This window comes from Maylandia zebra, linkage group LG16 (genome assembly GCF_041146795.1).
Source record: "Maylandia zebra isolate NMK-2024a linkage group LG16, Mzebra_GT3a, whole genome shotgun sequence".
NCBI classification, from domain to species: Eukaryota; Metazoa; Chordata; class Actinopteri; order Cichliformes; family Cichlidae; genus Maylandia; species Maylandia zebra.
In genome coordinates, this window is record NC_135182.1 from 33408496 (window position 1) to 33431475 (window position 22980).

The 22980-nt window shown below is 41.0% G+C and overlaps 1 pseudogene across 1 annotated transcript in view; it reads right to left on the reverse strand.

Moving 5' to 3' along the window:
* LOC143413090 (protein mono-ADP-ribosyltransferase PARP14-like) overlaps positions 1–21538 on the reverse strand; it is a 28946-nt pseudogene extending 7408 nt beyond the window's left edge. The window contains exons 1-10 of the transcript XR_013093663.1: positions 21364–21538; positions 21148–21248; positions 12095–12125; positions 9152–10689; positions 8695–8925; positions 8327–8548; positions 1936–2014; positions 1588–1737; positions 1356–1418; positions 962–1138 (exon numbers count right to left, since the gene is read on the reverse strand). The product of XR_013093663.1 is annotated as a protein mono-ADP-ribosyltransferase PARP14-like (transcript). The remainder of the gene's footprint in view (positions 1–961; positions 1139–1355; positions 1419–1587; positions 1738–1935; positions 2015–8326; positions 8549–8694; positions 8926–9151; positions 10690–12094; positions 12126–21147; positions 21249–21363) is intronic.
* Positions 21539–22980: the final 1442 nt, after the last annotated feature.

The window sequence follows — 22980 nt, forward strand, 5'->3', positions numbered from 1 at the left end:
AGCTTTAGCCCGGTCGGACTGGGCAGCAAAGGGCTGCTTAAATGCTGCAAACTCCTCTGCTCCGTTACTTGGACCGCTAGCGCTGGCCATAACTACCACTTGACAGACTGACCGTGCGCACCATGCACATACTTTCTTTTTTCTTTTTCAATTCTTCGGATCACGTGCGTACCGAACCGTGGAGTGGGATCGGTTCAGATTTTGGATCAACCGTGATCCGTTGCACCACTAATGTTAACCAAGGCAGCCCTAAAGCATCCGTCAGGAATTTTGGGTAAACCTCATCCACCCCAGGGGCCCTGCTACCGAGGAGTTGTTTAACTGGCTTAGTGACCTCACCCTCAGTGATGGGTTAGTCATTCCCTTATCCCCCACTCTGCCACCTCTATGAAAGATGTGTCAGTGGGATCCTGAGTTGCCAGAACTGTTTTGAGGTAGTCCGAAGTGCTTTTTCATCTGCTCTAGGCATTCCAAGATCCATGTGTGAGGCCATGAGTTGTAGGTTTTCTTGTACTTAATTCAGGCAGTGCACAGACTGGTCACTCTGGTCTTACAGTTTTGAGTTACTGTCAGTGAAAAGTTTGCTTCATGTGTAAACATACTATTTGCAAACAACTATACTTTCTGCTGACAATAGTTTTTCAGTTCAGAAGTTCCTTCAGCTACATATGATGTTGGTGTTTAAAGCTTTGACAGTAAGTAAAGATCCGGCTTAGACTGTGTGCAAATTTGACATAAAGTTAACTAGTGCAAATTCATGCATTAATATTTATAGAGTAATTGTTTTAATCGCTATTGTGCAGAGAATTGATTGGTCAGTAGAAGGTGATTTCATGTCTATTGATCCACAATCCAAAACATAACCTGTTTCATAATACACGTTTCTGGTTTGGGCTTAACGTAACTATGGTATGTAGATTTCCCATATCATGAACTTCTGACATACATGAACAAATCTCACCTGTGCCAATTGCAGGAAATGATACAGAGGTGTAGGAGCTTTTCACACACATCTGAAGTGCATCTTTCACAACCTTGTTGATTTTTACTGGGTCAGAATCTCCAACCACGTGAAGGATCTTCTTACACTTTAGGTTACCTGGCTGAGTCATTATCATGCCTGGATTGGACTTGGCACCTAAATGTGGAGATAGTGGATCTTTATGTCTTTTACCCTTAATGACCATAAGAATGCTTCATTAGGCCATATTTCCTTTATTGGCAATCTTAGAGTATGATTACAAAATTGGGCTTCATATTAAGTCAGCTTCATTTTTATTGTTGAAAAAACAAACTGTTATAGGTGGAGTCTACTCTGAGGTACAATGTTAGAAAATCTAAAAGTGATTTCTTACCAACATTGTGACATTCCTCTTCAACAGCCTCACCAGCTGCATCTAGAATAGCTTTAGAGACTCCTGGATGAGGTTAAAAAAAATTAGGTGGATTCATCTTTTCTGTAATTTCATACTTAATTTAAAAAGATGCTTAATTCTTCTATGTCCACTGTGCAATAGTGAGGAGAGAATACATATAACTATAATTATTTTTCAAAACTGTAATATTCCACTTTTTTCTATGATTTACCTGACTTAAGGGAAAAGCTTTCATTGGAAGAGTTGACAATGATATCTGTTGTCTCCCTGGTTATGTCTCCTGTGACTACCTGTATAGTCACATTTCCCATTTTAGTCTCATGCATATCTGAGGTTGAGGTGAGCTTAGAGAAGGGGCGTCCTGGCGTGAACAGTTGAAAAAACATGAACAACTAAAGCCAACAAATTAAATTAATGGATAAATAAATAAATACACTTTTCACTTCAAACGTATATGATTTAATGTTGGTAAAACTATTTGTTAGCTGAGTAGCAAAAAGACTATTCATTATAAGGTTTTTGAAAATATGCAATTTGTGATAAAAAATTAAAAACAAACAATGTTATGTGCCTTCAGTTTTTGTAGAACTTGAATCACCTGAGGCATTGGGAAACTTCTTAAATTCATCAGTGAAAGCCTGCAAAAACAAAACAATCTACTTCAACTGAAAAAAACACTAATATTTAAACCAAAACAGAAGTTAAACAATGCAATATACCCAGCAGCAACCCGTAGAGTTTAAAAACAAAGTTCACAAAGAAGAGCCATTCAATTTCCTAAAAGGCCACTTAAGGCCAGCTGTAGACTTCATTTCCGTGTTGTGAGTCTCTCTCCAAAGACTCTACATCAAAATGAATTTTGCAATAGATCCAAGCACGTTAATAGCCGGGTTAAAAATTTATCTAAATTGCTATTTAATCAGATGCCTCCCATGTTCTTGATTAGAATTCACGTTTAAGGCATGTAAGCAATGTCTTCACTTTATGAATGTAGTATTTTTTTAATTCGCAGTCTACACTGAGACTTTATTAGGTACATTCCACTACATCCTAAAGTTGCTCCATTGGATTTTATATGGTGACTGTGAGGGCTACTTGAGTACAGTGAACTCATTGTCATGTTCAAGAAACATGTTCGAGAGGACTTGACATGGTGTACTGTTGACATGTTTCACTGTCGCTCACCAAGTGAAGCTTTGTTGGGGCGAGAGTCACAATGGAGATTAGCCAGGCCAGCTTCACGGACAGTGTTTCTGTCCAGTGTCTGTTTGTTAACAGGATGGTGCCATCAGGGAGGTCATTGGTGCAGTGAGCAAGGGACTCACATTGTGGGCCACAGCTGGGTTGTGGTGCAATGAGCTCAATGTGTCTGTGAAGGTTCTCAGTCATCCAGGTCATCGTAGTCAAAGGAGCTTGCAAAGAAAAGCGTCTGGACTTCTTTAAGTTGCTTGAAGACGTTTCACCTCTCATCCGAGAAGCTTCTTCAGTTCTGAAGAAGCTAGTGGGAGTTTCCCCCCACAGAGGGACAAAAGGACCCCCTGATGATCCTCTAATCGCCTGAGCCAAGGTGTGAAACTGGGTGTGGGTCCCAGTCAGCCAGAGTTTCGGGTGTGTTCATTGTGAAACCTGGCCCCACCTTATCATGCGAATTCCTGAGGTCAGATGGCCCAGGATGTGAGTGGGCGTTAAGGCGTCTGGGAAGGGATCTCAAAACTGGATTATAGATGGCAGAGAGTTGGTGTCGTAAACCCCCGCCTCTGTTCAAAGATGGTCGCTCACAGTGGACATAGATGGCTTCTTTCACTCCTCTTTCAAACCATCTGTCCTCTCTGTCCAAAATGTGAACATTGGCATCCTCGAAAGAGGATGAGCTCAATGGAGAAACAAGCAGCAGAGAGAAGAGATTCCTTGTTCCTGGGACTAGACTGATGCGGTTTCACCGTCAGAAGAGGAATTGTTTCTGTCTCTCTTAAAATATAATGAACATTCTTCTTGGGTTTAGTATAATTTTATTGAAGGTTTGTTTTGGATTTTAGTTTAAACAGAACTTTTTTTTTATTGTGTATATTGTGTTTACTTATTCCTGGTTTCCTTCTCTGAAAATAAACCTCGTGGTGTGACATTTAGGCCCACCAGCGTTAGGGTCTACACTTCCTTGGTATTAAGGGGCCCAGAGAAGAAAATATCCCCCAGTATCATTACACCATCAGCAGCTGCCCTGAAGCGATGATAAAAGGCAGGATGGATTCATATTTTCATGTTTCAGAAACTGCAAATTTAGTGGGATTTTTCGACATACTCATCTCTCAGTTTTACAAATAGTTGTCAGAAAAAGAGAAAATATCCTGTGAGGTTCCAGTATTATCCAGCATTCCCTGTTGAAAATACCTTTAATGTCAGAGGTCAGAGAACACTTGCAAGACTACTTTGAGCTGATAGGAAGGCAACAGTATTTCAACCACTCATTGCAATCAAGTTATGCAGAAAAATATCTATGAAAGCACAACACATCTGAACTTGAAGTAGATGAGTTACAGAAGACCACAGTGGGGACCACACCTGTCAGCTAAGAACAGGAAACTGAGACTACAATTCACACAGGCTCACCAGCCCTGGAGAATAGAAAACTGGAAAAACATTGTACCATTGGCCTCCACAGTTACTGGATCTCAATCCAGTAGAGCACTCTTGGGATGTACTTGAAAGAGAAATTTGGATACAAGCAGCTAATAAATCTGCAGCACCTGTGTGATGCTATCATGTCAATATGTAGCAGACTCTGGAACTTGTCCAAGAATCTATGCAATGAAGCTTTGGCATATTATGAAATCTCAGTCTAAAAATATTGAATCAAAACTGACATTAAAGAGGCCTTGGCACAATCCTGTGTTTTAGATATGTAATATAGCATGTGACATCACCACAAGAAGTAGCACTATGAATAAGTCAGCAGGGAAGCAGCATTGCTAAGAAACGAAGACATTATTATATGGAAACTCCAACTTCCAAACTAATACTATTAACAGGGTCCAGTATTGTGCTACAGACAACAAAACGTAGGTACTGTTTCATCATAGAAGACTGTATGTACGGAACCTTTAAGCTGATCTTTAGTCATGCTAAATGAAGGATATGTGGAATGAAATTCTAATTTCCTTTCCTTTTTGTCAAACTTAATATAGTTCTATAACAACAGCTAACCAGTGAGTAAAAGTCAAAGTATAAAGCAAATAAAAATTTAACAAATCTCTCCAGCGTATCCAGCCCGTTCTCACTCCCGAGGCGTAACATGTCGACGTTTTGTCAGGTCCCGCGGCGTTCCTGAGGAACGCGAAAGGAGACCTTCGGCGTTCTTATGGCTGGAATCCAGTGCAATGACGCTCCCGCGGTAATAGACGTTCCAGCCCTGTATTCCAGCCCTAAACCTAACCTTATCCCTAGCCCTGACCATAACCTTATTCCTGACCTTAACCAGGACTTTAATGATGTTAAATAGCGTGTTTCTAAGCGATTTGAAGAAAAAGAGCGAACACGTGTAGATTCAGTCCAGACGGTTCTCATATTTCCTTTTTTTTCCGAGGTCGTCATTTAGGAACGTGGTGGGTAGCCGAAAACGTAATATGGTGACGATTTGTCACCTAGCGTAAAATGTTACGCTTTGGGAGTGAGAACGTGTTGGCGTATCCTAGGTCTGCCCCGAGGCCTCTTCATGGTGGGACATGCACCTCACCCAGGAGGTGCATGGCTCTACTCTGAGCCCCTCCCAAATGTCCAAACTCCTCACACTAGCTCCAAGAGAAAGGACAGCCACCCTTCAGAGAAAGCTCCTTTTCACCAATTGTATCAGCAATGTCATTCTTTCAGTCACTACCCAAAGCTTGTGACCATAAGTGAGGGTATGGATGTTGATCGATTGGTAAACACATCACCACCTCTTTTCATCACTGCCCTGGAAGACCACCTTAAGAAGCCAACAGAACCACATCATCAGCACAAAGCAGAGACAGGATTTCTGAGACCGCCCAAGTGGAAGCCTTCTGCTACTTGGCTACACTTATAAATTCTGTCCATAAAAAGTATGAACAGAATTGGTGACAAAGGGCAGCCGTGGCCCACCGGGAACAAATCTGACTCATACCGGCTATGTGGACTAAGCTCTTGCAATGGTTCAATAAGGATCAAATGGCCGATACTCTAGAAGCACCTCCCATGGAATACTCAGATGGACACGGTCAAATGCCTTCTTCAAGGGGCGACCGTGGCTCAAGGGGTTGGGAATCGCATCTGTAACCGGAAGGTCACCGGTTCGATCCCTGGGCTCTCTGTCCTGGTCGTTGTGTCCTTGGGCAAGACACTTTACCCTACTTGCCTACTGGTGTTGGCCAGAGGGGCCGATGGCGCGATATGGCAGCCTCGCTTCTGTCAGTCTGCCCCAGGGCAGCTGTGGCTACAACTGTAGCTTGCCTCCACCAGTGTGTGAATGTGAGAGTGAATGAATAGTGGCATTGTAAAGCGCTTTGGGTGCCTTGAAAAGCGCTATATAAATCCAATCCATTATCAAGTCCACAAAGTACATGTAGACTGGTTAAGCAAATTCCCATGTACCCTCAAGCGGGTAAAGAACTGGTCCAGTGTTTCATAACCGGGACAAAAACCACATTGTTCCTCCTGTATCTGAGGTTTGACTAAAGGAGAGACTCTACTTTGCAGCACCCTGGCATAGACTTTCCCTGGGAGGCTGAGGGGTGTGATCCTTCTATAGTTGGAGCACATGCGTTTGGCGCATAGTAGGGCTGCCACAACGGATTATTTTGATAGTCGACTAGTCACTGATTATTTTTGCGATTAGTCGACTAATCAGATCATGTGTCCACTGGACGTAAAACGTACAGTTTATTGCACCAGCATGCATCTGCTCTTATATAACTATCATTAGCTTACAGCTTTAAGTGTTTACGGTATGTGCTAACTAAAAATAAAGACAAGATGATAGTTTATTAAATTTTAATGACATTTGCAGATTGTTTCGGTTAAGTTTAATAAACTCAGCTGTCTGCTCCTTGCTATCTAAAATATAACAGGACACCGGAATAAATTCTCGAGCATCTCACACTTCTGATAAACAGTTGTCTGTCTGTTTATTCAGCTGTGTAAAAAATATAACTTTAATCTCAGCCAAACCGATTTACTCGGGAACAAATAAAATACTGTGGGTTTAAAAAACGATTTGCCGGGAGACTGGTGTTCTCACCGGCTCTAGTGAGCCTTGAACCGAGGCTAACTATCGAGCTAGTGGGTAACAGACGTTTCCGAAAACGGAGCGCTTTTGAAAATATGTGTCTTAAACTGAGCAGATATTGGAAGTTTACACAGCTACATTCTCGCCTGAAAATATGTTAAACATTTATTTTGTGACCCAGAAAGAATATTAAGAGTAAAATAAAACTAACTAATTGTCGCCATTGTTGGAAACTGAGCAGGGCCACGCTGGGCTGCGCTATGAATTCTGGGATAGGTTGGGCCACTAACTAAATGAAGGGCGCATTTGTTGGAGTCTTCGAATTTGGACAGTCTTCGTCATGTCGCTGTAACGTAATCGGCCTACTAATGCGGGCACAGGAGGACGCGGGTCCTGAATTTGGACACAACTACAGTACTGGACACAGCTTCGTCTTCTTCTTCGGGGTTTAACGGCAGCTGGCATCTTTGTACATGCAGTGCTGCCATCTTCTGTTTCAGTCCATTATTACACTCTTAAATCCTACTACTTATTCTTGCGCTGTTTGGGATCTTATAAAGCTTCAAACGACGCGTCGACTATTAAATTAGTCGTCGACGATTTTGATAGTCGACGTAATTGTGACTAGTAGACTAATCATGATAGCCCTAGCGCATAGACACAGACAACAGTAATGAGCCGTTCCCCGACCCGAAGGTGCAGAGAACAAACCCTCTCGTCCATCGGGGAAAACTCTAATGTATAGGCAGCAAGCTGAGGAGATACCCACCCCGAGCCCGCTGTCTCTCACCTCAGGCAACTCTAACCAAACTATATCTAGCTGGTACCTCTTGACCTCAAGTACTAGCTCAGGCTCCTTTCCCATCAGAGAGGTAATGTTCCATGCCACAGTAGCTGATTTTGTAACCCTATCCCAGGCAGAGTGAACTATTCCCTGGATTTTCTTCTCTTAGGGTTTTTTTAAAATCACTCTTTGTCTGGTCCCTCACCCAGGACCAATTTACCATGGGAGACTCTACCGACAAGATAGCCTCTTGGATCCCTGGGACACACAAACTCCTCTACCATGATAAGGTAGTGATTCACAAGGGGGCCATAAAATTATACATCTAAAGCTGAAGATGGAGCCAATTTATATATATAATTATATAATTTATATATGTTATTACATCATTATTACATTTGCTATTATATCAGTATGGCCCAGAATCTCCGAGGAATGTTTCTTGCACCTTGTTGAATCTAGAAGAAGAAGATGCACACCACTTCTTCCGTTGTCCTCCACTTGTCCATTTTTCTCAGATTTTTTTGAAGAACAAACTGTGCACCATTTTGAGATGCCAAGTTTTCAGCTTGAATATAATTGTGAAAAATCCTGTTTTATGTTTGTCTAACTGTGTTATCTGTGATATTTTATGTAGTCAGGCAAAGAAATGGGAACAGATGACATGCTTAAAGAAAAATAATTTAAAGTTGGTTCTTGACTAAGATGTGAATACAAAACAGTTAGTTGCCTTTGTTATGCTTGGATGATTCATAGATCAGTGTAAAGCGCCAAAAGAAACAAAACAAATTAAAAAAAATATTCTGCTGAAAATTGCCAGATACAAGAACTGGAGTGAAAATCAAGGGAAAAGCAGCCAATGTTCAAATAAAAACTTGACTTGCTGTGTATTTGAATGTGATATATTAATGTGCAAGCTTTTCTTACCTGAATACACTGTCTATCACTGGGGTAAAGTACAATATGAACCTTCTTCAGGTGCTTGGGTTTTCTCTTTTTGCTAAACTCTAAGATTTTATCCAACATCAAGGAGGCTACGACAGCTGTTGGGAAACACAGGTCTCCAGTGCCAATTGCAGGCAAGGATATGGAGGTTAGATTATTATTCTCTGCCATGTCCAAACAATCCATAAAGATTCCTTGCAAACACTGTAAGGCAACAAATAAATACTATTTAATAATAATAATGATAGTAATAAATATAATGACATTTAGTTTCAGTAATATTCATATGTCATCAATTTTAGACTGTAGAGATTATTTAAAATATATTATTTATGATGAGAATACATTACCTTTTCAGATGTGCATTGTCCATTATCCCAGTGAGGTGCAACTGTGTGAAAAACCTTTTTGTTCTTTAGTTGGCAGCCCTCAGTAACAATGATCTCACCAACATTTCCAGTAGCACCCTGTGCATTTATTGACTGCTGAAGTTTGGGTCCAGCTGCACGCAAGATGGCTTTTGAAACTGCACCTCTGTTCAGGTTGAGGTTTGGAGGCACACTGTTCACAATCACCTCTGTCTAAAAGTTTATGAAAGTGAACATAACTATTATAAACAATAAAACAAAAAACAATAATAAAAGAAACCGTCAAACCCTTCACTATTAAAGATAATTTATAACTAGAGGATAGGGTGATTAGTTAATCTACATGTGTACTCTTGTAGTCTGGCATCTTGTGTGAGTAAAAAATCTGGCATAAAGTAACTACGTGCTCTGGATTAAGTATAATAAGAATCCAAATTACCATGGTAGCCTCTATATTTCCCTTTGTAAGAAGGATGTCCAGACCCTCTTTGGACTGTATATGATACAAGTACTGGTCAGATCCAGTAGGCTGCAGAACTGGCCTATCGACTAGTTGAACCAGGCAACCAGTTTTAGTTTTGATTGAGGAAACATACAGCGCTTCATTTTCCTGGAAGAGCTTCTTCACTCCAGACTTGAAGACATTCAGACTTTCAAAGACTACAGCAGAGACGGCACCTTCAACCACAGTCTTGCAATGTGTCACATTCACTCTGGATCCACTCAGACAGATGGCCTCATTTCTGTAGGACACTCTCACCTTGTCTTTCACTTTCTCCATCCAAGATGTGTTGAAATGTTTCAAGTATTCAACGACAGCATTAGCTTTGACCACAACAGTTTCTTCTATGTGAGCGTTCTGTGTTAAGAAGACACCAAGCTGATGCTGAACATTTTTGACACTATCCTTGTAGCCTGACACCACGACTTGTTGAGCAGTTGTGTTGATTCGAGTTCTGCATGGCTTACTGTTAGCCTGCTCTAAGTGACTGACCAGCTGCTGCCACTCTGGCTTCTTCAGGACATTACTGTCTTCAACATTAATGTACTGAGATGTTAACAGCTGTCCTAGATGATCCTGAGCATGAGACAGATCTGTGTCAGAAACAGCAAGGAGCTGCACCCTGTTCCCACTGATTTCAAACGCTGCGTTTATTCGATGAGATGTGAGGAGAGCACCTGTAAGCTCCTCTTGTTGCTCATCCTTCAACAGTTCAAGCACATATTTATCTACTTCCAGATTCTGTCGTTTTAATGCAAGTACTGCATCAAATATAGCATTGATTGCTGCATTAATCTCTTCCCCTAAACCAGTTATTTTCAGATTAGGACTCTCTGGTGACAATTTGAGTTCTGGATACACAAGTAGAAGTTTGTCCATGAGGCCATTCTGACATAGGAGATGAAAAACTGATGGTGACACTTTGATCTCTTCGGTTTTACTTGATTTCTCCCTGTGGATCTTGTTAATAATTTCAGAAAGAGATTTCTCCAGTCTGTCGACATCACTAACAGGACCAGCCACTGATAAAGCACCTCTGTTTTTATCAGGTACTACGATCACATTTTCATTCAGTAACATCTCTCTGATCTTTTTCTCAGACTCTTTCCATGCATCTGAATCTGGACAGAACTTCACAGATTTGAACTTTGACACAGATTGTGCAAACGCTGACTTCACAGTATCAGTCCATTCTTTGATGATGGCTTTGGCATCCTTTTGCTTTAGTAGAGAAGATACAGGACTCAAGGTCACAGTGGTTTGGTGGAGCTTGACGATGCAGAAATGTTTTTCCATTTCACTACAAATGGTCTGTGCTGCTGATTTATTTTTAGCTAGGTATCTCAGGATAGCACTGTCAATGGGCTCTGAGATGGCAGCAGGAAGTTTTAGTGAAGGCTTTTCTTTGCCATAGAGGGCTCTTTTAAAATATTTAGAAAACCAATTAACTGTGGCCTCTTCATTCTTTTCAACAGCTGTAATAAAAAAACAAAAACCTTGAAAAACATGTGAAACATTGTAGATATGAAAGACTTTTTCTTCCTGTTCACTGCATGCAGTGTTGGGGAGTAACGGAATACATGTACCAGTGTTACATATTTAGAGTACAAAATATGAGTAACTGTATTCCTTTACTGTTACTGTTTAAAAAGGTGGAATTCAGAATACAGTTACTTTGTAATGCCTGTATTGCAATCTCGCGGCCTCACTTGCGGCCCGCTTAATGACATGAAAAAATATTTTTTTAAAATTATTAGTCAAAAATTAATTTAATATGAGGCATATTCCTAAAGCAGTGGTCCCCCAACCCCTGGGCAATGGACCGGTTCCGGTCCGTGAGTCGTTTGGTACCGAGCTGCGAGTTGGGGCTCGGGTATGAAATGTATGGTTTTCAGGAGTTCTATTGGTTTTTATTTTATTTTATTTATCATTTTTATTGCTAACTCGGTTTCTCTGGGTCTTTTCCCGTGTGTTATGAATTAATCTTCTGTTTTTTTGGTAATTGTACTTTTGTAATTATTTTGTTGTATTATTATTATTATATAGTATTATTTTGTTGCCTTAAAGGCCAGTCCATGGCTCAAAAAAGCTTTGGAACCGCTGCCCTAAAGAATGTTTGCTTCATCGTGCTGCAGGGAGAATGGACTGCCATACCCGCTATGTGTCTTGTGAGCACGAGGCAGGGATATAAAGGAGAGTCAAAAAATACTAGGTGTCACTGACCAGAAACGGGAGCTGGAAGCATGCAAATATAATAATAACCACTGCAGCCAAGAAGAGTGCCTGACGAGCCCAGTTGTAAGTAAGCTATTAAGACTCGACTGTACACCGTGTTCGTGTTTTCCTCCGAAACAATAAGTTCAGTTGGAGCAGCCTTTCAATGCCTCTCTCTGTCTCTCACTAGCAAAGTTAACCCAGACAACAAAGTAAAGCTAGTTTTTGGTTATGAGCCTGACACGGAACCCAATGTATTAGCCACAGGTCCCTTTACTACGGTTCGGAGCCGTGAACCTGTTTTATATATGCGCGGAATAGTTTTCGTTATGAGATTGCTGCCAAGGGTCCACCCTACTGTTACTCATTTTATATTAAGATTTAAAAATCTAGTTGGTATTGGCATGGCGAGTAACCTTCAGTAATAGTAATAAATCACACAGTAATAGTACATTCATGTAGCTGTAAAAAGCATGATAATATATTAAGTAATCCAAAGTATTCAAAATATGTTACTCTGATTGAGTAATGTAACAGAATACGTTACAAAATACATTCTGGGACATGTATTCTGTAATCTGTAGTGGAATACATTTTAAAACACTGCACCTTCCCAACACTGCATGCATGGCACATGATTGGTGTGTTGGATATTTCAGTACTTACATTTCATGTTGTTTTTATCCAATTGGACTTCCTGTGTGGAACAAATAAAAATATACATTTTATTCACCATTTTTTTTATTATACTGAAGTCTTGTGTGACCAGTGCCATAAATAGCTGTTGGTCTTAAAAGTAATCTAGCCAAAAAGCCAAACCCATCTGTTCTCTGATTGGATTGCTAAATTTGTGATTGACATGACATTGACCAATCAGCTGCAAGGAAGAAAAATCGGGTCAAATTTTGTACATGTAAGCTGAGAGTTACACACAGCCAGGGAGCCTGAGCGCAGAGTTTTACACATAGTTTTTTGCTTTGTATCTGTAAGCAGACCTTAACAAAAAATCTGTAACTTATATTCTCATCTGTTGATGCACAAATATAAAATTTTCACATATTTTGGTTTACAAGGTTACAAAACACAGTTCACAAATGCGCATTTGATCTACAAGTACAAAATATTTATGACAACATTTTGAGCCCATAAAGGTACAGGAAGTATGAAACAACAGCAGAAGAGCATTCCTAAAGGAGGGTTATGCTATAATAGACAGTAAAAGAATATTTATATTTCTTCATACATTCTTATATAGTTCTATATTGTGTATTTTGTTGTACAGTTATTTTATTTTCAACTTTAATTTATATATTTTATCTTATTCTCCCAGTTAAATTTACCCTTCATTCTAATTTGTGTTGTACAGTTATTTCATTTTTAACCTTAATTTATATCTTATTCCTTCCTAGTTAAATTTACCCTTTTTAATTTTTCATATTTATTTCCTATCTTATTCATAGCCTTTTCCTTTTTTGTTTTCTTTAGGTCACGAGCAGTTGTCCAAGCATTTCACTACATATCGTACTGTGTATGACTGTGTACGTGACAAATAAAATTTGAATTTGAATTTGAATTTGAATCGATCTGTGAGATACACTTAAAAAAGTCACTACAAGTTAAGTAAAAAAAAAAGAAAAAAAATGTGAGGGTTGCAAAGCAATGTTTTAGCTATGTGTTGAGCTAGAGGGAGTTATAATTGCTACTCATAAAAACAGGGTAGTACTTTGATAATGTGTATGAGTATTGTTATAATGACATATGTAGGACACTAGGCTTATTCCTGCTTGAAGCATTCTTTTTCTTCTCGTAAGGGCCAAAAGAAGCTGGTATTGTTCTTGTTTTGTATTTTGTTATTTCCTTTTCTTCACCTTTTATTTGGCTGTTCTAATAAGTTCTTTAAATGTTTGAGGCTTAAAAACAGCGTTAAACATAAGGCCACGTTTTTATTTTGCAAAGAAATCAAGGCAAACATTCTGTTGTTTAGAATGTTTGCCTTGCCTTGCATTATTAGAATGCGGTGTAGACTTCGTGGCCCAACATATCCCAGAATGCATAGCGCGGCGGTGGGTGTGGATAATTTTGCCGAAAAAATGATGAGGGGCGCCCGAAGAGTAAACTTTAAGTACTGAATATTATGTCACTTATTTATGTGCAAATCTGAGGCTGCGTACTTTAAGGCTGCAGACCCTGAATTGGGATACAGCCAGTGTCTGTAAGCTCAGTCTGCGTTATGTTTCCTGTTTTACTTTGAAAGTCCGTGTCTCATGTAAATGCATCTGGTTTTGCTTCCTTTGTCTCGTTAGGCCTGATTTGCCCCAGCTGTGTTTCCCTCCTGTTTCCCTCCCAACAGCAATATGTCCATTTTATGAAATGGACATATTCCCGTCTCTTCACTTTTCTGAAACAAGCAGACAAGAATATTACAGTAATATGTAAGCTATGTCCTGGGGAGAAAAAACTATCAGCTGCTGTTAATAGCACGAGTAATCTACTGAAGCACCTGACACGAGAGCATAGATGAACACTTCTGAGTGATCCTTGTTCATCATCCATGGATAACACCGCGGCAACTCCTGCTAAGCAGGCAAAACTTGATTTTACTTTAGCAGCACAGAAAGCATCTGAAGGTGAGCTTAAAAAAATGATTGAAGGCTACATTGTGGAAGAGATGCTACCACTGCGTACTGTAGAGTCTCAGTCTTTAAAAATAAATAAATAAATAGATATCTATCTCATTCTTTCACGGTTTTTTCAGTGCACTCTCTGAACACTTAGATGGCACACTTGTTCTTGGAGGTGATTATTTTTTGGTCAGCAGCTCACTGCTGAGCGACATTTCAGACACTGAGATTCACCCTATAGGTGTCAGCGATCACGCTCCTGTATCTTTAACACTAATGCACAAGAATAATACTACGCCAAGTAAAAACTGGAGATTTAATACATCACTACTTAAAGATGAAGACTTTATTAAATATTTTAAAAAAGAGTGGACTTCATATTGAGACTATAATGACACTCCCGAAACATCAGCTTCTGTTCTATGGGAAGCAGGGAAAGCTGTGATGAGAGTTAAAATAATTTCTTCCTCATCACATAACAAGAAAAAAGAAAACAAAAATATTCAGGAATTAGAAAAAACCATCAAATCACTAGAAGAAGCCTACACGTCCCACCAAGATCAGGAAACATTGAACAAAATACGCAAAACAAAACTAGAATTAAATGAGATAATTGATTTAAAAAAAAAAAATTCTTAGTACAAAGACTACGCCTACAAAATTATGAACATGGTAATAAATCCGGTCAATTTCTAGCAAACCAGCTAAAAATAAATGAAGAAAAAACAACTATATGTGCTGTTCAAGATTCATCTGGGAACACAATATATGAACCGAAACAAATAAACAACATTTTCAGGGATTTCTATAAAACGTTGTATTCACCACAAATAAACCCATCTAAAAAGGAAATTGATCAGTTATTGGACAACATAACTCTTCCAAAATTATTGGACACTCAAGCAATGGCACTGGATTCGCCACTGACATCAGGTGAACTCCAGGAAGCTCTGATAAGTATGCCCAATAATAAGGCTCCAGGTCCAGACGGCTTTCCTGCAGAATTCTGGTCGATTCTAGCACCAGTTTTCTACAGAACATTGTTGGAAATCAAAGAAAAGGGCAGACTTCCATCAAATATGAATTCTGCAAACATTAATCTCCTGCTAAAACCAGGCAAAGACCCTGTATATCCCTCAAGCTATCGTCCAATATCTCTTATAAATGTAGACCTTAAAATAATCTGCAAAGCTCTCTCGAAGAGACTGGAGAAAATAACCCCCCTCTTAATTCATCCTGACCAAACTGGTTTCATAAAAGGTAGGCACTCATCAACAAATACACGTAGATTACTAAATTTGATAGACTACTCATACAGTAAAAACATTGAAACTACAATATTTTCTTTAGATGCAGAAAAAGCATTTGACAGAGTTAACTGGAAATTTCTATTTGCAACTTTACACAAATTTGGTTTTGGATCCTCTTTCATAAACTGGTTAAAAATATTATATAATTCCCCAACAGCTTGTGTTAGAACAAATGACCAGACATCCTCCAGCTTCTGTCTCCTGAGGGGCACCAGGCAGGGATGCCCACTCTCCCCTTCACTGTTTGCAATTTTTATTGAACCACTAGCAGCAGCAATTAGACAGAATTCAGTAATTAAGGGCATAAAATGCAAGAACGTGGAACATAAAATCAGCCTTTATGCGGATGATGTGTTACTCTTTCTCCAAAATTCACAAACCAATATCTCTGGGGTGATTTAATTGATAAACTCTTTTGCAAGAATATCAGATTACTCAATTAACTGGTCAAAATCTACAGTTCTACCAATTAATTGCTCCCTCCATAATTCCTCTTCTACACTACTGCAATCGGGAAATATAAAATATTTAGGTATTAATGTTTCTCCCAAGCTTGCAGATCTAACTAAATTAAACCATATCCCACTTTTAAAGAAGGTAGAAGGTGATCTGGTTAGATGGAAATGTCTACCCATATCACTCATGGGAAGGGTTGCCGCTATAAAAATGATGGTCTTACCAAAAATTTATTTATTCTCAATGATCCCAACTAAACCACCACAAGATTGGTTCAGATCTCTAGATTCATGTATGTCCAAATTCCTTTGGAAAAATAAACCCCCGCGTATCAGCTTAAAAACACTACAAAAGACCAAGGATAAAGGAGGACTAGAACTACCTAACTTTCAGCACTACTTCTTAGCCAACAGGCTTCAGTTTATCTCAGGATGGCTAAAACACACCCTCTTAGATGAACCTTGGCTAGATGTAGAACAAGCACTTTGCAATAATCTAGAGATCTCAGACCTACCATTTATCAGCTCAAACATCCAACGACATGAATGCTTCAAAAGCATCAACATCAGCTCTTCTCTGACAGCATGGTGGGAGTTTCTAAAATTGACGGCGTCTTCATTAATCCCATGCAAACGTACACCTATCTGGAACAACCCTGACATATTACAAAACAATAATATGATAAACTTTTCAGATTGGAGTGGTAAAGGAATCAAATATTTAGAACATGTACTAGAAGGAACAGACTTTATTACGTTTGACGGACTAGTTACACAATATGGGATCAACAAGAAAAGAATTTTAGAATATCAACAAATTAAATCCATAGTAAAAAAGAAATTTAAACCGGGTCAAGTTGAACTACAAACACCACCAAGTGTGGTTCAATTTCTTACTCTTAAACCCCCCAAATTACTATCCAAAATATACAGAATGCTTTCTAAAACAGATGAATCAATATCACTTCCTTTTTCTTTTTCTTCTTTTTTTTGCCTGTCCCGTTTGGCTCTTTTGCCATCAGAATTCTTGTCTAAAGGCAAAGAAAGATGCCCAACGGATTTACTTTACCAAATTGACCATCCCAGCCTTGCCGTAATGGTCCATTTGATTCACCTTTTATTGTTTATTTTATTTTCACTTACTGAATACGGGACAGACTTGACTGGGGGAAAGAAGGGGAGAAAGAAAGAGGGAAAGAGAAACAGCTGAGAAGAGGGACGGGGGAGAAGGGCAAAAGACAAAAACCAACAGAACGGGCAGAGAAAAAAAATGCATATATCAATCACCTGGATCACCTGCTGAGAAAGGAAAAAAGAAAACAAGCAGAAGAGAACAAGAGTAATAGAATAAACAACATCACAATGATATATGGGAATATGACAGTAAATACTAAATATTAAACATTATTGTGCAGCACATAAGATCAACAGAACACAGTGTGCTTTGAGGTAGGAGCCAAAAAGGGTGTAGTTTGTGGGTGTGATCACCCGTGTGTACACCTGTGAGCATGGACGCGCTTGTTTTTTTTAAAAAAAAGGTTCCTTCATGTAATGATCTGCTAGAGGGTGTGGGGGGGCCACAGCCCCGTCCTCCAGGGCATGAAGCAGGTATGGAGGAGATCAAAACTCCAGACATCCAGAGGCCCCCAGAACACAAGAGACCAAGGAAGACCAACAGAGGGGCAGCCGCGCCACTGTCCCAGAAAGAGCTGAGGAGAGTCCCAGATGAGGGCTCACTCAGCAGCCGCGGAGCAGAAGCCAGGGGGGGTTGCAGTGACGCGCCCGTGAGCTCCGCCGGCAGCCAGCCGTGCCTGAGTGACCGAGCCCCAGGCCGAGAGGCCGGGGGCACCCCACCTCCGAAGTGGCCCGAGCGAGCCCCAGGCTCCAGGCCCCGATAAGCGGCCGCCAAGGAGTGAGCCGGTGTGTACCTGGACGCCCATCCCCGGACACAAAGAACCACCAACGCACCGATGTCTGAGGGAGTCCGCCACTGGCAGGGGAAGTGGTGGTAGGGGGAGATAGGCCTCCAAACCTTGGAGGGCCTAAGATGTCCCCAGAGAGGTGGCGCCTGACACCCAACCTGACATATAGACACAGAAATACAGGCACACACATATACAAACATCCATTCCCACCCTCATGCTCTCATATGCACTTACTCCACACTCAACCAACGTGGAGAGAGACATAAAGAGACGCTGTACACACGATCACACTCCCCAAGCGTACTCAACAAACCGGGTCTAGGTACCCTTGCCGGAGGGGGGAACTGCACCCAGACCCAGGTGGTGTTACCCTTTTCCCTGCGGTGGGGGGAGGCAGACCGCCCCGACTCCGCAGCAGCAGGGAGGCCCCACACTCCAGACCGCAGTCGGACGGCCAACTCCTCCTCCTAGCCCCCCCCCCCCGCTCCAGCAGGTCGCAGAGAATGGGGGTGAGAGAAGACTCCAAACCTCCCTCCACCCGCTCATTGTAGTGTTGATGCATGTGTGTTCTAAGGTGCATTTAAAACCCAGGAGGGCATGGAGCTACCTGCCAGAGAGCAGCAGGTAAGCGCATGGTCCGTCCTGCTAGCCCTCAATGTCTACGTGTATTTAACATTGAGAGGTGGGCAATGACGCCAGGGGTGGGGTGTACACCCTCATGGTACTTTGGATTCCGTGTATCGTGCCCACCCCCAAGATCCTATATGTATGTGTAATGAGAGTGTGAGTAATGTGAATGTCTAAGTTGTGGGATAAAATTGAGGCAGAGGCAGCCAGAAGGGGACAGGGGGGGGTAGCCTCCTCTGCACCCTGGTGACATACCCCAACTTCAAGGTCCTGCATGTGTGGGTGGTTGTGGTGGAGCGGGAAGAGGGAGGCAGCTGGAGATGGGGAGGGAAGGAAGGGAGGGGCAAGTGACCCCTCCCTGGGGCCAGCTCCCCCGCTGACCCCAGTAGGCACCCCCATACTCCGCGACCCGCCAGGGAAAGGGGGCCCAGGCCCATCCAGACCGGGGCCCAGCGCAGCAGCGCCTCCCGGCCCCACAGAGCCCGGGACAGTCCACCCAACCCCACCACAGAGAAAACTGCACCCACCCCACCATCCACTCATCTTCCAGACTACATAAGACAATAAACACCCAGGCTGAGATCTTCCTCCACCTCTCCTGTGTCTCCCCCTCCTGCAGAGAGAGCTCCTGAGGAGAGGAAAGCTCCTGCGAGATGTGACAATCTTCCCCACCAGTTGAAGAGCCCCCCAGGTGGCTCGATGCACCGGCGGCACCCTGCTCCAGGGCTGGGCCCCCATGCACCCACCCGCCCACAACCCCGGCAACACACCAACCAGGACCCAAGCCCCCGAGGCCCGGCCCGGGCCCCAGCCCAGAGACGGAGCGCCCCCAGAACCTCACGCCCATCCCGGACCCACCCAGGGGCAGCCAGGCTACCAGGTCAGTAACCCACGTCCGTCAGCACAGACCCTCCCCTAGCCCCGCTGCACGCAGCCGCGAGGAAACAGTCACCTGAGAGCCAACAGAGCCCCTAACCGGACATGACCGCTACCCCGGGTTGAGCCCCCCAAGGAAGATGCCTCCGGGGAACCCCCCGACGCCCTAAGCCTGTCCCTACCCCCACACCAATCACAACAGTGAAGGCGGGACCAAACTATGACCCCCCACCCCCACTAGGTGATGGAGCTGATCAGCTCAATATCACTTCCTATTGCAAAATGGGAAGCGGATTTATCAGTTAACTTAGACCTAAACTTCTGGTCTCAGATTTGCTTAAAAACCTTTCATCTAATTAGAAATCCCAGTCTTCAATTAATTCAATACAAATACTACATAGAGTGCACTATACAGGTCATCGGATGTTCAAGAGCTTTATGTCTACCAACAACTGCTCACACTGTCAAACCAATACACCGGACAATTATATCCACGCTCTTTGGTTCTGTCCACCAGTTCAGAAGTTTTGGCGCGAGATATGTGAAGACTTATCGAAGTGTCTGAAATGTAACATTCCAACTTTTCTTTCTCAACAGGTGATTGATATATGTATTTTATTTTATTTTTGTCTGCTTATTTAGTTGGTTTTTGTTTTTTTGCCCTTTATCCCTGTCCCTCTTCTCCACTGTTTTTTTTTCCCTTCCCCCCGTTTTCCTTTCTCCCTTCTCTTTTCCTCATTCAAGTCTGTCCCATATCTAGCAAGTGAAAATAAAATAAACAATAAAAGGTGAATCAAATAGACCATTACGGCAAGGCTGGGATGGTCAGTTTGGTAAAGTAAATCCGTTGGGCATCTTTCCTCGCCTTTAGACAATAATTCTCATAGCAAAAGAACCAAACGGGACAGGCAAAAAATAAATAAATAAATAAAACCTGGACTTCACTGTTGATGTAAAAAAAAAACAAAAAAAAACCCAACTAGACAAAGTACCTGGATAAGGCTAAAGGAGCATATGTGAGGTCTAAAGCCAAGTGGATTGAACATGGGGGGGAGGAGGAAACATCTTATTTCTATAGTCTAGAGCAGGGGTGTTGAACTCCAGGCCTCGAGGGCCAGTGTCCTGCAGGTTTTAGATATCACCCTGGGTCAACCCACCTGAATCAAATGATTAGTTTATTACCAACAATAAAACAAAATTAAAAGGGATAATATTAAAATAACAAACAAATATAAACATTTTGAAATGACCTATCCCACCCAAAGTTAAAGAAATGCAATTTAAAATAATCAATGGATAATACCCAGCAGCAGAAACACAGAAACACACAATGTTATGGGCAAATACCACAGTGTAAATGGCAAAACAAAAAACCTTCCCTAAATGGGTTGAAGACTGAATTAAAAATCATTTTTTCATCTTTAGAACTACTGAAGGATTCATGTAAAGATGCTGCTTTCTTATGTGAAAATGTGACCCAATATCCTTTTAATGAATGTTTCATTTTTTTGTACCAAGTAAGCCTTATGTTAAAGTGTTGCCAGAAAAGAAAATATAAAATGTCATAAGAAGAATAAGCCTACACATATTTATATTGTAAATGGGTTTTTTTTGTGCAAAGACTAAAAATAAAGGGAAGTAAACAAAAAAAGGAAGCGAGATCAGCGAGAACAGCTTTGAGTTCATGTTAAGTCACGCGACTTCCAAAATCGGAAAAACCGCTCAAAACCAAGACGGAGATCAGTTTAATATAAACTAATCGTAATCCTTCCACCCACAAATAGTGTAACATTACTATATTTTACATTATTGTATTTATATTGACAAGGGAATACAAAACTATTCTTGAACATTTTACTGGTATGCAGATCTCCCTTGATTACACCAGCCTATTGTGAATAATACCTGTGAAGATTTCTCTTCAGTGGGTAAACAAACCGTCAGCTTCAAGACACCCTTTTCCAAACTGATCTGATGAGACTCTTTCGCCAGAACATTTTTCTGATCTGTGACACAAGAGAAAAAAATCTGCAGTGAATAACTCCACCGATAATACTGCGTAGAAGCTATTATTATTGTTGTTATTATTACTTTCAGTTCACTTTATGGTGCCAAACTTACCCTCCTCTCTCCTGAAGCGCACTACCGCTGTGCTGCTGCCATTTTCATACTCGATCTCACAGTCACCACTGGCAGATTTCTCACTACTAAAGTACTTCACCAACATTATTTCTAATCTGGGTATGTTGGTTTCTCCAAATCCGACGAGCAGAGGATAGGAGTATACCTCGACCATCGTTAGACGCCGGGAAGACGCACAAAGGAGAATAAACTCTTTCACTTTCTGCTTCACTGGTATAAGTAGACTACACTTGGACTGGTATCCGCCCATAAGTGGAAACTAAAAAAAAACAACCTCTAAGTCTCAGTGTTAGAAATGTTGAAATGCAATTTTTAAAAAAACAAAAAGCTTTTAATGTTTCATATAATATTTACATAGGTGGAATTATTAGAAAAATAAGTAAACTTGTAACCCAAACAACGGTTACCGGACTACGGAGCCCTGCAAGGGACATGGGAGGGAAAAAATTTTTAATGAACTTTTGCAAGATCTCACAAAAGATCCTGCTACTTTTCGGTTCTGTTTCTGTACCAGAAGGGTACGGTATGGAGGAGGATTTAGAGCATTTCCTGCGGTCAAGAGAGGTCTCACAAGAGGACATCATGCACATGCAACAAGACAAAGTACGTATAAATTCAGTAAGTGAAAGAACAAGATAGCATAAAACACTGGAGTTGAGAAGGCGAGTAACTTGTTGAAAAACAGAATTTGTATATGCAAGCCTTTAATATTAACTCTTGTAATTATGTTCAGGTTCATTAAACATCAAGTAAACATATGTTTAGAAATTTCATATTGTTATCTGGCTTTGCCATGAATAATGGTAACGTGGACGTCATGGCACGAAATACTTGGTGGAACTTATCTTACTTAAACCTTACTTCACGAAATCTTTTTTTTTTTTTTTATAAGATAAAACTTTATTAACCTCTCGGGTGGGTTCCTCTGGGAACTGAATTTCATTTATAGCATTTCTTTAATGTTTTATGTCTGCAGGTGGATAAGGCAGTGCTATCCGTCATGCATAACTACATATGGTGACAGAGTAGCTGTCAAGTCCTTCTGTCAACAAACTAAGTACAGCACAGGTAAAGAGACTCTTCTGCAGAACCTAAGAGATAAAATTGCAACACGGAAAGAAAGATCAAAAACCAAAGGTGCACTGTGTGGTCCATCCGGTGTGTTCCACAAGCAAGAATGGCAAGAAAGAGAAACGCTACAGGAGAGAGGACCTGCATAAAAATTTAAATCGGATGGCTTCATTTAAGCAGTACTGAATACCATCAAGTGAGAACCAGAAATGGTGGAGGAAAAAGACATGCAACAGTAGAAAAAACAACTCTAGCTCAGATTTTGGAAGTGGGAAAGGACCTGTGTGTTTTTTTTTTTGTTTTTTTGTTTTTTTCCTTCTCCCCAGATGGGAACTCGCCAAAAGGGAGAGTTGAAGACTTTATCATTGATATCTGTGATTTTAAAAGAAATCAGATTCCTTTAAAATGACACTGTTGGCAAACTTTACGAACAAACCAAATTGAAGCTTCTGAGATTTTACATTTGCACGAAAGATGAAGTACCGTGAGCAGTTCAGTTCTCATCTGAAGAGGATTTCTCTGTCA